The sequence below is a fragment of the Petaurus breviceps genome, unplaced genomic scaffold (genome assembly GCF_028583685.1).
Source record: "Petaurus breviceps papuanus isolate PSGF00001 unplaced genomic scaffold, PetGlider_PUasm1.0 97634, whole genome shotgun sequence".
In the NCBI taxonomy this organism is placed as follows: Eukaryota; Metazoa; Chordata; class Mammalia; order Diprotodontia; family Petauridae; genus Petaurus; species Petaurus breviceps.
In genome coordinates this window covers 1-15,407 of record NW_027187455.1, presented here as the reverse complement: position 1 = coordinate 15,407, position 15,407 = coordinate 1, and the positions used below count along the sequence as shown (strand labels likewise).

The window sequence follows — 15,407 nt, the reverse complement described above, 5'->3', positions numbered from 1 at the left end:
TTTGCTATGCTCATAATGGGAACCTGGATTATCCTTATGCTTGACCTTACAGTACTTTACACTATTAAGAAGTTCAGAAGAGGAAAGTGTTTGAGGGTGGGGAGGGAGAGAAAATGACAGTTTTGCACTTCAAATGCTTACAAGAGTTCTAGTTCCTTTAAAGGTAATGTAGACATTTTATTTTATTTTATTTTTTTTTTTGCTTTATGGTGGGGGCAAGGTAGGGCAATTGGGGTTAAGTGACTTTCCCAAGGTCCCATGGCTAGTGTTAAGTGTCTGCCGTCAAATTTGAAGAATTTGAACTCAGGTCCTCCTGACCCCAGGACTCTGTTCACTGCACCACCTGGCTGCCCCTGCTGTAGACAGTTGAAAATATTTGGAAAGCTATCTGGCAAAGCAAACCCAGGAACTATATGAACACAATTACAAAACACTTTTCACGAAAATAAAGTCACATCTAAATAAGTTGGAAAAACATCAGTTGCTCATGGCTAGGTGGAGCAAATAGAATAAAAATGACAATTTTACCTAAATTAACTTACCTATTTAGTGCCATACCGATCAAATCTACCAGAAAATTATTTTGTAGAGCTAGAAAAAATAGTAACAAAATTCATCTGGAAGAACCAAAGGTCCAGAATATCAAGGTAATTAGTGAAAATCAATGCTAGGGAAGGTGGCCTAGCCAAACCAGATTTTAATCTGTATTATAAAGTGGTCTTCAAAACTACTTGGTACTGGCTGAGGAAGAGTAGTGAATCAGAAGAATAGATTAGGTACAGGAGACACAGCAATCAATGAGTATTGTAATGTACTGTTTTATAAACCTGACAAGGTTTAAAGAGTTCAGGAACCCCAATAACAAAGTCGCTGAAAAGTAGTCTGAAATGAATTCTTGGATTCAAGCATTCTTTAACTCAAGGTGGCAAAGATTTATTGTTATGCTATACAGTGGTCAAGAGTTCTTAGGGAACCTGCAACCTTAGAAGGGGTATATTATAGTTAATATAGTATAACTACAGTAAAACTTGTGCCAAATATGCTAACTAGGTGAGTCAGGGCAAGAATAGGGAGGAGTTAAGGAGTGGTCAGTTCATGAAGGTACATGCATTTTTAATGTCTACTGTGCAGGTATTTTATCCAGAGTTCACTGGGAAATAGCCCAAGGTTGGGCTGCCTGGAGGTGTAGTTTCAGGCTTGAAAAGTCACTAAGTCAGCTACAGATCAGGGCTGACAAACCTGCCACCTATCAATGTTGTGTTTGACAAGATGGATGTTGGGTGTATAGTATATCCCAAGCCTAAGGCGTTCTTAAGGAGGGATTCAGGATGTGTATAATGAGCTAGGGAGTATACATATGACTGAATCTGGGATGCATATGATAGGTACTACTACCCAGTACACAGCTGCTTCAGCCAGTACACAACTGGGTCAAACTGCTAATTTCCATAGGTGTAGCTGGCTACTGTATCAGGAAGAGAGATAAGTATTTTGCTAGGGCATGCTGCCCTTGAGCTAGAGAGAAAGTGCCTGAGACAGTGTTTGAGACTAGGGAGAAATGTGATTTTACAAACTGAGGTTCAAGCTCAGGTACCCAAGCACCTCAGTAAACCCAAAGACCCCAACTTCTGGGATAGGAACTCAGTATTTGACAAAAACTGCTGGGAAAACTAGAAAACAGGATGGCAGAAACTGGGCATAGACCAATATCTTACACCATATATCAAAATAAAGTCTAAAAGGGTGCATGATCTAGGTATAAAGGCTGAAACAATCTGGGAGAGCAAGGAATAGTTTACCTGTCAGATTTATGGAGAAGGGAAGATGTTATGACCTAAGAAGAGTTAGAGAGCATTAAGAAATGCAAAATGGATAATTTGGATTACATTAAATTGAAAAGTTTTTGTACAGATAAACCAATTTAACCAAGATTAGGAGGGAAGTGGGAAATTGGGAAAAAAATTTTACAACCATTGTCTCTGATAAAGGCTTCATTTCTAAAATATACAGAGAACTCAGTCATATTCATAAGGATACAAATTGTTCCCCAATTGATAAATAGTCAAAGGATATGAATAGGCAGTTTTCCCAGGAAGAAATTAAAGATATCTATAAGCATACGAAAAATGCTCTAAATTTCTACTGATTAGAAAAATGTAAATCAAAATATCTCTGAGGTTCCACATCTCACCAGTCACATTGGCTAAGATGACAAAAGAGGAAAATGATAAATGGTGGAGAGGATGTGGAAAAATTGGAACACTAATATATTGTTGGTGGAGTTGTGAACTGATCCAACTGTTCTGGAGAGAAATCTGGAACTATGTCCAAAGGGCTATAAAAAATTGCTTTGACCCAGCAATACTACTTCTAGGACTGTATCCCAAAGAGATCATAGAAGTGGGAAAAGGACCTGTATGTAAAAAACAAAAAATACTTATAGTATTTCTTTTTGTAGTGGAAAGAATTGGAAATCAAGGGGATACCCATTAATTGGGGAATGGCTAAACAAGTTGTGGTGTATGAATGTAATATATACTATTGTGCTATAAGAAATGAGGAGCAGATGGATTTCATAATAGCCTGGAGAGCCTTATCTAAACTGAGGCTGAGTGAAGACAGCAGAACCTGGAGAACTTTGTACACAATTACAGACACATACCATGTTTCCCCGATAATAAGACCTATCCCGAAAATAAGCCCTCCCCTTACTGTGTAAGATTCCTCTAAAATAAGCCCTCCCCCAAAAATAAGCCCTATTGAGATTGCTACTGAAGTGAAGGTGATCCCCTGTGCTACACGCTACATTATGGTACCCTCTGTATGCACCGTCCCCCCCCCTTCCCCTGTGAAATGCACGCCGGGCTCCGAGCTGCATCCAATCAGAGCTGCAGCAGTGAGCGTGTCATCCTGTTCTTCCCCAGTGATTTGCTTTTTGAATAAAGGTACATTTTTTTGTTCACATTTACCTGTTTATTAAAATTGCTGTCAATGTTCATTAAAATAAGCCCTCCCCTGAAAATAAGCCCTCTGATGTTTTTCTGTCCAAAAAAAATAAGACAGTGTCTTATTATTGGGCAAACACGGTAATATCTGTGATGACTGACTTTGATAGACTGGGCTCCTCTCAGCATTGCAAGGCTATAAGACATTTCCAAAAGACTCTGGATGGAAAGGGATATCCACATCCAGAGAAACAACTATAGAGTCTGGATTCATGTTGAAGCCAACTACTTACCCTCTATCTTTTGTGTCTTTTTTTTCCCCTTCTTTCTCTTTGTTTACTCCATTGTGTTTTAAATATTCTCTGCTTAGGGAATAAACCACACCCCTAGAGGATTCAGGAAGTTTCAGGATCTTATTTTACATTTATTTGGTAATGAGTAAATGGATAGCCTCCTGGAAAAGATTCCTAAGGATCAGACAAAGGCAAGCCTTTTTATGCTGTTTCATTTAACTTTCTTTTTTTTTTAAATTTATTAATTTGTTTATTTCCTTTTAGTTTACAGGATTCAATTGCATAATTCCTTGAATTTCACATTTTGTCCCCCCCCCCCCATGGCAGCTTATAGTCAAGTATAGGATCTGTAAATACTTTCACATTATTCATTGGTCAGGTTATAAGGATGGATTGTACCAGCTGGAATGAAAACTGGTAAAGAGAACATAGAACCAAATAAGAGAACGAAAAAGATCAGGTATTTTGCTTCCACCTGGATATAAACTTAGTTCTTTCTAGTTCTTTCTCTGGCTGCTCATTTTTCTCTCCATCATGCGTCTTTTGGGATTAACTTATATCACTGCCTTACTGAGAAGAGTCCAGTCTATCAAAGTTGTTCATCACACATACGTTGTGTCTGTAATTGTGTACAAATTTCTCCTGGTTCTACTCTTCTCACTCAGCATCAGTTCTTTTAATCCTCTCCAGAAAAATATGAAGACTGCCTGCTCCTCGTTTCTTATAGCACAATAGCATTCCATAACATGCATACACTACAACTTGTTCAGCCATTCCACAATTGATGGGCACCCCCTTAATTTCCAATTCTTTGCCACCCCAAAATAGCTGCTATAAACATTTTTGGACATATGGGTCTTTCTCCCATTTCTATGATCTCTTTGGGATATAACCCTAGGAGTGGTATTCCTGCATCAAAGGGTATGAAAGTATTTATAGCCTTTTGGGCATAATTCCAGATTGCTCTCCAGAAAGGCTGTATCAGTTCACAACTCCACCAACAATGCATTAGTGTTCCAGTTTGCCCACATCCTCTCCAGTATTTGTCATTTTCCTGTTTTGTCATCTTAGCCAATCTGACTGGTGAGATGTGGTACCTCAGAGTTGTTTTGATTTCCATTTCTCTAATCAATAGTGCTCTAATTCACTATTGATTAGAGAAATGCAAATCATTTAACTTTCTGGTCCTTCCTCCCTTTTGTGCTGGGATTGGCTCCAAGCTCTTCAGGGTTACAACTCTCCAAACCTGCCCATTAAGCATGCCTGTTAATGAAAATTCAGTGACTGTTCCCCAACTGTTTGGAGCCAGTCTTACAATCTTTATAGATTTATGCCTTCCTGCTTGTAAACACCCATTGTTCCTATAGAATCTGGGGACCCAAACTGCAAGCTTTTCTCACAATTGGTTATAATCCTTCTTTACAACTCCGCTAATGTTTAATTTGAAGGTATTTGTAGAACCTATATTTCATTGCACTCCACCATGGGAGTAGGGGGGCGGGAAGAGATCGAGGGAGAGAAAATTTGGAATTAAAGGGATTGTGGAAATGAATGTTGTAAAATATAATAAAATAAATTAGGGGCGGCCAGGTGGCTCAGCGAGTAAGAGCACCGGCTCCAATGTCGGGATGACCTGGATCAAATCCGGGCTCAGATACTCAGCACCACACCCAGAAATAACTGTCCGTGTAACCTTGAGCAAGTTACTTAACCCCGATTGCTTAAAAAATAAAAATAAAAACAAAATAAATTAATTTTTTAAAAAAGGGTTCTAGACGGAGGATGTCCAGAATATAGTTGACAATTCAGTTATGAGGTGAGGATCTGACTGCTGGACAAAGCCTTGCAGGAGCACCCTCGGCACGGATGGATAGAGTCTGTAATTCAAGGATCCTGGGCTCCTGAGCCTTTCTCAGGCTATTCCCCAACAGCTGTTTTCTTGTCACCACACTGCCCACTCTAAGGTGGTCTGTCCCCAGTGATCCCAATGCTGTGGAAGGTGCTACCTCTGGGGTGGGTCAGGTGGTGCAGATCATCGAGACTAAGTCCTCCAGATGCCTAGAGGCTTCCAGGTCTGCCACAAAGTGGCCGCGGGCGGGCCTGGAGGTGTGGCTTCAGGTTTTCCGGTTCCGCTCAATCTACAGATCGGAGTCAGTCCGCATGGGCATCGGGCCTGAGGGCTGTGAGAGCTGTGCCCCTGTTTGGGCCATCCCTGGCCTCCTGCTGTCCTCTCTACCCCAGAGGTAAGCTAAGAACCAGCGGTTTGGGGAGGGTGCCGGTGCTACTAGGGGCGAGCTTTGGGAAAGGGTGAGGTCATACAAGGAGCCCTGAGGGCTGTATGTAGCAGAAATAGAATTCGAACCCAGCCTGGGACGACTTCTTTGGACGCACGTTTGTTCCTGCTCTTGTCCCTGGAATCCAGGCCCTCCAGCCTCCTCAAAGTCTAATCGCTTCTCACACCCCTTCACCCTCTTTCCTCTTCCTGCTGCTTCCTCACAGTGGTTCTTCTCTGTCTACAAACATCTTCGATTCTTCCCGGTCCTCAAAATACGGTTTCTTTAAAGTATCCTATACACACTTTTCTCCCCAATATCATGTTTTTTTACATTTTCTTCTACTTTTTCTATGTTTTTGCTTTATTTTAATATTTCTTGTATGAAGTCACTGAATACTGTTTAGTCTGTTTTAATTTTCATGGAACCTGTTACTTCAGTGATATTTATTTTCTGTTTATTCTTATTCCAGGCTTTTACCTATTAACTATTATGTTATACTTTATTTTAATTTCCTCTAAATATTCATGTAATTCTTGTGGAAAATCCATTTTTTCCTTTGAGTCTTTTCACTTGTAGTTTTTTTCCGGAATTATGCTGGTTTTATTGGTAGCTTTCATTTTGCTTTCTTATCCCTTCAACTTTAATAGCTTAACACCTTGTTCCAGGACCAGGGTTCTTCCCCCTATTCTGGCTTTTGGGTGGGGTTAGGCCCCTGCTTTCCCTATGTGGTCCTGTCCTCTTGCCTTCCAGCAGCAGTGGGTGGAAACTGGCAGAGTTCGGTGTTAAGGGAAACGTCCCAGAAATTAGAACCTTTTCCCAAAGAGGAATGAGCTGACTCTGGAGGTAGCAGGGGGTCTTCAAAGCCAGAAAGGCCATTCCTAGGGAATATTGCAGAGGGCATTCAGGTCCAAGCACAGGGAGGACTAGATGGGCTCTGAGGAGCGTTCATGTGCTGAGTCTGTGAGGCTGACTTTCAGTGAGGGCAAGGATTGGCTGATCTTTTGATGGGCAGTTGTTAACCTTTGGAAGGAGTGAGAGGGAGAAAATGCGCGTGTCCTCCATCCTCTTACAGCTTTATGGACCCTCGTGGTAATGCTCCCCCTCAGACTAAATGTCCGGGTCAGGGCGCCAGGAGGTAGGCAGTGACGTGAGGACCCCGGGAGCGGCCAGTGAGGGAGAGATCTAGGGAGGACTTCCTCCCTGGCGTCCCTGCTGTGGGCTCTGGCCAGCTCCTAGGCTTTCCAGAAGAGGGTTCGGAGGACCATAGAGATGCTGGAGTCCTCCAGGCATCCTAGAAGGGTCAGACTCAGGAACTGCTTCCGGCCTTGGTTCAGTTCCTTTCCGTCCAGTTCTTACCCCTGTAACTGGTTACAAACGGATCTTCCCCTTCCCCAGGCCGGTTACGCCGCGCGACCGGAGCCGAGCCAAGGGTGAGTCCGGGTCGGGGTCGGTGTGAGGTGGGTAGTGAGAAGAGCCCCAGCCTGGGAGGCGCTGATACCTGGGTTTCGACCCTGCCATTTGGTCCCAGTGTAACCCTGGAGAAGCCCCTCCTTCCCTCTAGACTAAAGTTTCCTCCTCTGTAAAAAGGAGAGGGTGTGACTAGGTGGGTCAGTCTGGGGCCCAAGGTAAATGAGGCATCCAGATGGGGGGTGAGTGTGTGTGAGAGGAGGAAAACCCTGGGGCTGTTACTGGTGGGGGCCCCGCGGCTGGCTGCAGTGGACTTGGAGGCAGGCAAAGGTGGGTTCAAATCCTGCCTCTGACATTTGCTAGCAATGTGACCCTAGCAAGTTGAAAAGTTTCTTCCCCTGTAAAAAGGGATAATGATCCCTTTAATGCCTCCCTCACAGGGTTGTGAGGCTCAAATGAGATCATTTATGCAGAGGGCTTTGCAAATTTAAAGCAGACATAAATGCCAGCCTTCATCATTAACCCTTTATGTCCTACCAGGTGCCCTGGGGAAATGAATGTTAGAAAATCCTTCCACCAGCCACTTAGGCCATCCATTGCTGCCTTACTGGCTCTTAGCTGCTTAGTGTCTTCTGTGCTCTCCATGGGCTTCACTCTGTGCAGAGCCCAGTGCAGTGTTGATCATATTCAATTCAAGAAACATTTTATTAAGCTAAACTTCAGATAATACAACAGTGAAAATGGAACAGTCCTGGCCCTTAAGCATCTTATATGTGGCCTATATTATTAGTCAATTTAACAGTTTCCATTTTGTATTTTCATTTGAGAAATTGATTTTTTGATCCTTAGTGTAAGAGTTTAAATTTTCTTCACTGAATTTCATCTTTTTAAAGTCAACCCAATTCTCTAGCCCAGAGGTGGGGAACTTTGAAGTTTGGGTTCAGTCATAGGGCTGCACTTGAGAACCTAGAGGGCCACTTGTGGCTTCAAGGCCACAGGTTTCCCACCCCTGCTCTAGCCTGCAGAGTTCTTTTTGAATGGTGACGTCCATTGTGTATTATATATCCCTTGCCTACATATATTATGAACATGCCACATTTGCCTTATTTCAGGTTATTAATAAAAATGTTAAAGACTATAGGCTCATGAACCTATTCTTTTGGCCACTATTGGAGGCCTCTTGCCAAATTGATAATGGAGCCATTAATAAGAATTCAAAATATGGCTGTTTCACTAGTTCTCAACCTAATTGTAATGCTGTATAGGCTATATCTTTCCACCTCTTCTGTGAGGGGTACCTTAAATTTTATCTTACAGACATACTTTATGAAAAGAGATACTTGAATAGTTTAAAGCTAAAAATGTTTCAAAGAATAAGAATGTTAGATTTCTTGCTGAACTCTGAACACGTTAATAGGTGTAGAATTCTCCTGATGTACTATGTTGCTAAACCTGACTGAAAGGAAATCTTTTTTTTTGGAGGGCAATTGGGTTTAAGTGACTTGCCCAGGATCACAGGCCTAGGTTCTTATTTTTGTGTGTATTAAGTGTCTGAGACAGAATTTCAACCCAGGTCCTCCTGACTCTAGGGCTGGGGCTCTATTTACTGCACCACCTAGCTGCCCCAGGAAATCTTTCTTTATGAAACCATTCTATTTTTTTTTTTAATTGCTGCTCCTTTTTCTAGATGTCTCTTTAAAGATACCTCTTTAACATTTAGCTGTATCTGTAATAACCCATTCCAAATTGTTCTGAGGAATTAAAATCAAAGTTGCTGAACTATAGTTTGTAGACTGTTTCCTGTTTTGGAAGTTGAGACATTTGTCCAACTGTCCAGTCTTGCTTTTTCCCTTAAGCTTTCAGCTATCACTGGCATGCTATTCCAAGTGTCCATTTACCAATAGTATTAGCATATCATTATCAGTAATACAGTACTTGGAAAATATTACTTTATGCCCATATGTATTAGATAAAATGGAAGCATTTTCTCAGTTAGAAAATACATTTGGCATGGGTGCCATAGGCATAGGCCCATACCAAATGTCAGCTAAAACACTAAAAACCTTCAACAATAGAAATGGGGCTGAAAGCAACATGTTAAGTATTTCAGTATTTTTTATCTAATGCTGTAAGAGGTAGAACTCAACAAGGTGGAAGGTATGAAATGGATCTGTAATCAGATCACCTTCAGTCAGTGCCAAACCTTGTCTTAAGTTCTGAGGATACAAGGCAAAGCAAAAACAATCCCTGCCCTTTAGGAGCTTAAATTTGAATGAGCGAAACAACATGAAAATTAATATTTACATGCCAAATATATAGTAGCTAGCTAGCATTTATATAGTGGTTTGCAAAAGAACATTACACAAGGTTGTTAATGTGTGCCCTGAACTTGTCTTTTTGAATTACCATATTTTTCAGAAACACTGGACCCAGAACATGTAGGAGGCCCTGAATGGGTCAAAGATGACCTGCTAGCCCCAGCCCAGCTGACATAATTTATTGTTTACCCCACAAGCTGGAATCCCTTCCTGTCCTTGGGAAGCAAGACAGGTGCCAGCTAGTCTGTGATAGGCTGATAAATATTCTTGTGCAGCTGGGATCCTTTGCAGATAAAAGAGACCCCTCCCTCCTATCTTCAGTCTAGCTGTTCCCAAAGGAAAAGAATATGACTTTTTTTTCCTCTTTTTTGTTTGCTTTTTGGAGGGCAGTTGGGGTTAAGTGACTTGTCCAAGGTCACACAGGTAGTCAGCATGTCAAGTGTCTGAGGACAGATTTGAACCCAGGTCCTCCAGACTCCAGGGCCAGTGCTCTATTCAGTGCTCCACCTAGCCACCCCTAGAATATGACTTTTTCCATTACCTTGCCCCTCCCCTTCAGGGGAAGATTCTGTACTTTTCCCCTCCCATACCACACCTCTTGCCAATTTCTCCTTTTGTTGTACTGTCATAAATATGCAAACTTATATAAGGACTGTGAACTCTTTGGTTCCACATACTCTTCCACATACCTCTTCATTTCTCTTGTAATCAACCTGGTTTTCACTTAAATGTTGTGACATTGTGATTACCTGTTGAAATTTATAGGGTCTGCCATTATCCCCATTTTACAGATGCTAGAGTCCACCTGTGGCTGTTGATAATGTTTTTGATACTGAGACATTATTGGTTCAGGAATGTTGGAATATCTGTTCTATTTGTCTGTTGTCCTCCTTCAGTCTTCATCTGTAAATTCCCTTGGGATGATCTTTGGGCACATTTGTTTTCTCCTTTAGGACTTTTTGCTATTTTGTAGTGTGATATTTACAATCTTAATAAATAATAACAGTTGACCTACTTCACTTTGGGGTCTAAAAAGTACTTTACATTTAGTATCTTATTTTATCTTCAGGTATTCTGTTATCCCAGTTTTACAGATGAAGAAACTGAGGAAGACAGTAGTTGGTTAAGGGAACTTCCCTGGTTCCCCTATCTGATAAAATACTTGTGGGAGATTTCAAACTCTATTCTTTTCATCAGGTCCAGCTTTCTATCCTGTTTGTACCATCCTAACCCATGATTTTGTAAATGAGTTAATAATTTAAGCTAACATTGTCCTTGGCTGCTGTTTTTGGTGAGGAAATCAAGAGTTCCCTGGATGAGGCAGTTTCTGGGATCTTTGGTAGTCTTGATTATGGCATTGCCTTTGTATTAACTTTTGCCAGAAATTATGATAATCAAAGTCATTACCTTTATTTACTAATCTTCAAAACCAGCAACTTTTTTGAATAGGTTATATTAAAGCTGTTGTAATTGCTTGCAGAGTGATTGTCTCATCTTTTATCTCAATTTTAAGTTAATGTTGATTTTTCTTTGTTCCAACTGCTAGTTGATCTGACTGCACTTAACTGATTTAGGGATGACTTTCAAGTTAATAACCAGTCATTTCTGTTACATTACAGTTAGATTCATTTTTTTATGTTTCATTCTCCACAGTCAGTGCCTTCTGGTTTTTCTTTTTTGAAAAATGTATCCATAATTTGTATACATGAGGCTTCTGAGTAGCCTGCAAGTTTTTGACTTATTAATCTGAAACCACATTTTCACTATTCTTCCCCCTTTGCCCACCCTAGTAGTGTGGTCACTGAGTGTAAACGTATATGTTGACTTTGTTTGAAGGCTTTTGTCAAGTTCTTCCAAGAATTTTCTACTTTATCCTCTACCACAGATGTAGGTGTATCAGCTTGTAGTTATCTTCATGGTGATTACTTATTTTCAGTGCTCATTGTTTATTGGTGAATTACTGAAGGGGACCTCATATGTTTTTCAAGTGGTCAGATTTGCCTGGCTCTCCTAGCAAGCTGCATCTTTTTTTTTTTTTTTGCTTTTTGGAGGGCAATTGAGGTTAAGTGACTTGCCCAAGGACACAAGGCTAGTTTTTGTGTTAAGTGTCTGAGGGCAGATTTGGAACTCAGGTCCTCCTGACTCCAGGTCTGCTGCTTTATGCACTGCGCCACCTAGCTGCCACTGTGCCTTCTAAAGCAGCAAGGTGATGCAGTTGATAGAGCTCTGGGTCTAGAGTGAGAAAGATCTGAATTCAAACATGGCCTCAGACATTTACTAGCTATATAGGAAAGTCACTTAACTGCTGCCTGCCCCAGTTTCCCCTATAGTAACATGGGCATAACTATAGAAACTACATCTTGGGGTTGTTGTGAGAATTAAATGAGATATCTGTAGAGTGTTTGGCACAAAATCTTAATAAATATGCTTAATAAATCCATCCTTCCTTCTTTCATTCCTTCTATTCTTCTTTTCTTTCCTTCTCTCATTCCTTTCTGCTCTTTTCCTTGCTTCCTTTCCTCACCCCCTTTTTCCTTCCTTTCTTTTTTGTGTTTGGGAATAACATCTTCTTATCTAAGCCTTTGTCTATATGGTGACTTGATGAGAAGAAGAGTTAGTCACTAAACGTGCGACTATAGAGGCCCCTGAGTCTTCTGTTGGGCAGAGGCGTTAAGTCACTGAATGTGAGACTATAGAATCCCCTGAGTTTTTTGGAACCTATGAGATATTTGGGGAGAGTCCTGTGAGAAATGAATTTGAGACCAAAACTTGTTTTCACCTATATTTTTTCTTTCTTCAGCTCCACCTGTTCCCCAGTGCCTGTACTTCTCACTAGGGATGCACTATAAGACCAGGTGATGGCATCTCTGCTCCCATTGATGGCCAAGGTGAGTTGCCCTTTTTGAGTACCTGAAATTGTTACCCAGAAGAGTCCTTGTTGCATGTGGAGTCAGAAGACCTGAGTTGTAACATCAGCTCTGCCATCTGTTCCCATTGTAAACATAGGCAGGGATTCTCTTTTGTCCTTTCCCCTCCTTCTAGGACCTCCTAGGTTTACAGCAGAAATCAATATATCCTATTTCCTTCCCCATGAACAGGATTTCCAGCTTCTTAGAATTCATTTTGTCATTTGAATAAGGAAGAAGTTGAATTGTATGGCGCTCTAAGGTCATTCCTAGCTCTAAATCCTGTGTTTTTTCTCCTTACTTGGCAATGTCCATTTTAGCCATGTTGCCAAAAAAGGCAAGAAGCACTTAGTGAAAAAATATGATTCAGACTACACTCAGAGTTCATTAGTTCTTTTTCTTGATGTACATAGTATTTTTTTCATGAGTCCTTTGGAATTGTCTTGGGACATTGCACTGGCTAAGTTTTTTTCAGTTGACCTCGTTAGAATATCAAAGTTACTGTGTACAATGTTTCCCTTCTACTGCTCACTTTAGTTTGCATTATTAGTCTTGCATATAAGTCTTCCTAGGCTTTTCTGATACCATCCTTCTCATCATTTCTTATAGCACCATAGTACTCTGTCACAATCAAAAGCCACTTCTGGTTCAGTCATTCCCCAGCTGATGAGCATCTCCTCAATTTCTAATCCTTTGACACCATACAAAGAGCTCTTATAAATATTTTTGCACATATAGATCTTTTTGCTTTTTCTTTGGTCTCTTTGGGATACAGAACTAGAATTGGAATTGCGGGGACAAAGGACATGTGCAGTTCTATAGCCCTTTGAGCATAGTTCTCATTTGTTCTGTCAATTGTCTGTCCAGTTAATAGCTCTACCAACAATACTTAGTGTCTCTATTTTTCTACATACCCTCCACCATTTGTCATTTTCCTTTTCTGTCACAAGTGAAATCTGATAGATGTGAGGTGATACATCAAGATTATTGTTATTTTTTTGCTGTTTGGATGGGGGACGGCAGGGCAATTGGGGATTCAGTGACTTGCCCAAGGTCAGTCAGCTAGTTAGTGTTAAGTGTCTGAGGTCAGATTTGAACTTAGGTCCTCCTGACTCCAGTGCCAGTGCTCTATTCACTGGGCCACCTAGCTGCACCTATACCTCAGAGTTTCAATTTACTAATCAATAGCAGTTTAGGGCATTTTTTGGAAAACTGCCTGTTAATATCTTTTGAACATTTATTAGTGGGGCATTCCCCACTTTTTTTTTTTATTCAATTTGGCTCAGTTTCTTACAGATTTGGGAAATGAGACCTTTCTCAGAAAAAGTTATTGTAAAAATATTCTCCCACTTTCCTGTTTTCCTTTTTATTTTGGGTACATTGGTTTTTTGTTAGTACAAAACCTTTTTCATAGCATGTACTTAAAATTATCCACTTTACTTCCTTTGGGGATAGAGGATTTTATCCTTCCAAGAAGGAGGCAAGAAATAATAATAGTTCTGGTTTCTTTGGTATACTACTTTTTACACACTGCTTTTCTCATGACAAACCTTTGGGAAGTCAAGTGTTATGTGCATTTTATGAGTTGGGAAACTCAGGCTGGAGGGTAATGACTGGCCCAAGAAGGTTTTCTGACCTTAAGACCATGCTCTTAAGGGCAGCTAGGTGCTGCAGTGAATAGAGCACAGGCCTACAGTCAGGAAGACCTGAGTTCAAACCCTGTCTTAGACACTTAACACAAAAACTAGTCCTGTGACCTTGGGCAAATCACTTCAACCCCAACTATCCTCCAAAAAGAAAAAAAACAAGGACAAATGTCCTTCCCACTACTGTATGATCTTGTCCTTATGTGCTTGAATTTTCAACTTTCAAGGGACTCCTACTTTGTCTGGAGTGTTTTCTTTGGAAGCCTCAGCTCTTGGCATTTTTGCTCCCTTTCCACCTGTTTCCTGTAGCCTGGTTCACCTTCCATTTCTAGTACAAATCTCTTTATTCTTTTTCCTTCTGTATGAGCAGGACTTCCAGCCTCTAAGTTTGATGTGATCTCCTAGCTGGAACAAGGTGAAGAGTCCTGGTTGTTGGATTTGAAAGAAACTAAGGAAAAAGATCAATTCCAGGTGAGGGAGAGACACTTCGTGGAAATCCTCATCATTCTTATTGCCATAATTACTTAGATTTTCTTGATATTCTTCCTTCTACTTTTAATTTTAGTATATGTACCTAATTGTTTTCATATTGTCCCTCCTGTGAAAATAGTAACAAGTTTTGTTGTTTTTTTTTTCTTTTTCTTTTTTCTTTCTTTGTCTCCCTAGTGCTTAGGACAATGCCTGGTACATAGTAACCACTTAATAAGTGCTTGTTCACTGACTGTCTGTATCTAATATTGCAGTGGAAAATGCCCTCAAGACAATAGATAGACAAATCGAAAGAGCTTGCTTTGAGAAAAAGCAAGAGAGAACCAGAAGATCAAGGGCATTCTGTGCTTCCTAGAGAAGTCCTTGGAAAAGGACTTGGTAAGACAGCATCAACATTCCTCACGTGGCCTGTCCATAGCCATGTGCAGAAAGAATTAAGTTTCATTTCAACATTTATGAACTGTCTAGTATCTAAAAATATTTCTAGGAACTTTGTATGTGTTAATGACAAGTTGAGAAGTCGGGTTCCTGGTTGTCAGATGAACAGCAGCATGGTAGTGAGAACAGCACTTGACTTGCAATAAAGAAAACCTAGATTTGAATTTTGGGTTTAACACATAACAGGTATGTGACTCTGGGGAAACCTTCTAATGACTCTAGGCTTTAGTTACTTTACTTATCGGGGACATTCAGATAGTAGAATTTGCCCTACCTACCTTATCACTTTGCTGTGGGGTTTTCAGTAAAACTTGAAATGTTTTGTAAATCTGAGATGTTGCTGTTGTTTTTAATCAGGATTAGAGGTGAAAAGTTCCTTGTGTGGCAGTGGTAGGAGGCTGAAGGGAAAGAGTTGGGCAGTGAACGTTTTGAGGTTTCAGGGAAGAAACAATTTGGAAACCATTTTCAGGGGACAGATATGAAGGTGATAATGCTTTTGCTCACCCAAATGGGGAAGTCAGGTAAAGGTGGCCATCCTGGCAAAGCTGTGGCTTTGTCTTTATTTTTGGTTTGAGGTGATATTGAAAAACCTTACCTAGACTATTGTAGAGATAGAGCGATGACAGGATATCACTAGGGAGTAGTTCCAGAATAACTCAATTGGTGTGTGATTTCTAGGAAGGTGATTA

At 40.6% G+C, this 15,407-nt stretch overlaps 1 long non-coding RNA gene across 1 annotated transcript; it reads left to right on the top strand.

The window, feature by feature from the left end:
* The first annotated feature begins 5,349 nt into the window (after window positions 1-5,349).
* LOC138155640 (uncharacterized) lies at window positions 5,350-14,498 on the top strand. Its single transcript, XR_011166914.1, has 3 exons — window positions 5,350-5,481; window positions 12,040-12,127; window positions 14,162-14,498. It is a non-coding gene; the product is annotated as an uncharacterized lncRNA (long non-coding RNA).
* The last annotated feature ends 909 nt before the right edge of the window (window positions 14,499-15,407 follow it).